This window comes from Penaeus monodon, chromosome 2, assembly GCF_015228065.2.
Source record: "Penaeus monodon isolate SGIC_2016 chromosome 2, NSTDA_Pmon_1, whole genome shotgun sequence".
In the NCBI taxonomy this organism is placed as follows: Eukaryota; Metazoa; Arthropoda; class Malacostraca; order Decapoda; family Penaeidae; genus Penaeus; species Penaeus monodon.
Genome location: NC_051387.1, coordinates 52013436 through 52015935, shown reverse-complemented (window position 1 = coordinate 52015935; position 2500 = coordinate 52013436).

Sequence of the window (2500 nt, the reverse complement as noted above, 5' to 3'; positions counted from 1 at the left end):
TCTCTCTTTTTCTCACTCTCACTCTCACTCTCACCTCACTCTCTCTCTCTCTCTCTCTCTCTCTCTCTCTCTCTCTCTCTCTCTCCTCTCTCTCTTCTCTTCATCTTTTCTCTCTCTTTCTCTCTCTCTCTCTCTCTTTCTCTTCATATATAATATTATATATTTTTATATATATATATATATATATATATATATATATATATATATATATATATATCTGAAGTAATAGATATATGTTCACTACATGGTTTCATCAGTTATCGATGCCTGATGCTCAATAATGCATCACAAAATGCTTTGCATACATATGTGTGTGAGTGTGTGTGTGTGTGTTAGAGAGAGAGAGAGAGAGAGAGAGAGAGAGAAATGCAAAGATCATCAAATATGCAATCGTTTAGATTTATCTGGAGTAAAATGTTTGAGGAGAAGGAGAGGAGGGTAAGAGCCCAACAAATGAATGGGGAAGGGGGGATAGTGTACCTCCCATACAGTCTCCCTTCCTTGTTGGAGGGGTATAGGCTGAAGTAAAGAATAAGGGGATATGGAGGACAAGGGTAGGACCACAGAGGGGGAAACTGTGACATAGACTCTACCGATGATAGTTCCTCATTTTAGGTAGAGGATGGGACATAGTCTAGCTGACTTATGTGACTGGTGGGAGGAGGGATGGTGGGTGCGGCTACAGAATCTCTCAGGATATATAGTCTAAAAAATAGAGTCAGAATACAGGATCACTTACCAGCAACTAAAGTAAGATAAAGTTTTGATGCTAACATTGGCATCACAGTATATTCCACTGTGCTTCATGATGCCCAAATTGGTGTTCCGTTTAAAACGGGATAAAGGCAAGTGAGTCTCCTAGTTTTATGGTCAATAAAAATTAATATTTTTTATTTTTTTCAATAGAAAAGTAAATTTTCTGTGTCAGTTTGAATGTTTCAGATATATGCTTTTGATATTCAGATCTTTAAGATGCTGTATCAAGATGGTGTTTGGTATGTTACTCATATATTTTCTTAATATGGCAGGCAATGTAATTGCTCCATTTTCATTTATATGCTTCCAGACATGTATTTTGTTACATGACTACTTTTTATCTGTAGACATTTGGAGGTGAGAACTTTAATCACTCCTTGTTGAAGGATATAAATAATTACTATGAATATGCAGACCAACATTTAAATGACTTTGAAATGGAGCATTTAACTGGTATTCCCTTTAGACTGCAAACCTTTTCAGTGTTGTATTACAAAGCAACAATTTCAAGGGGTTCCTTTTCCATGTTAAACCATGCCTTTGTTGATACCTAAAGCTTAAAAAGGGAGAAGGCATCATAATTACACTGCATACATTTAATGAAGGTCCACAAGTTTTAAGTTCATTTTGTCAAGCCAAACTTCAAATCTACCAAATAAGTATTAAACTGCTCCTTTATATAATTGGCTATAAGGCAAGAAGCAGGAATCAACCAGCCACAGATTTCTGTGTGCATTCACTGGCAATATAGGTAACAATTCTTACATGAATTTTAAATGTTACATAAAAAATGCGTAAAAGTTTTCACTTCTGCTGTAGTTTCGTTTTTGAAGCCTTGAAAAGGTATATTTGTATGACATCTTGTTAATATTATGTTGTGATGTTTCTTAAAATTGTGTTAAGCTAATGTAAGTATGACACTCGAGTGGAGTATGAGAAAGTTGCTATATTTGTCAGGTGTGTGGTTCAATTCCTGCCATTTCTCCCTCCTTATGCTGGACTTTCCTTGATTTTTTTTATTTCTCATGCTTTTATACAGAGAAGTTTTCATGGTTGATAAGAGACAAAAAAAAATAGCTGCAGTTGTGCACATTGATACTTATTCATTGTAACTGTTATTTATACAGTCACACACACACACACACACACACACACACACACACACACACACACACACACACACACACACACACACACACACACACACACACACACACACACACACACACACACACACACACACACACACACACACACACACACACAGATACAAACTGGATCTCTTTTCAGCCCATTGTGCCTTATAAAAAACAATTAGCCCCCAGCCTGCCACTTTTGTAACAAAGTATATTAACTTTACTATAAAAAAAAGAAAAAAAGAAAAATCACCCCCCCCTCAAAAAAAAAAAGAAAAAAAAAGAAAAAGAAAAAAAAGTGTGTGTATCCCTGCATCTGGGCATGCATATAATGTATGTCTGTATGTATGTGTGTGTGTGTGTGTGTGTGTGTGTGTGTGTGTGTGTGTGTGTGTGTGTGTGTGTGTGTGTGTGTGTGTGTGTGTGTGTGTGTGTGTGTGTGTGTGTGTGTGTGTGCTTGTGCGTGTGTGTATGTGTGTGTGTGTGCGCGTGCACACGCAGGCATGTATGCTTGTGTGTATCATTATGGAGAAAACTTGATCTTATTACAAACTGCAAACATTTGATGCAGAAGAGTGAGAAACCACACATTTTATATGAACTCAACA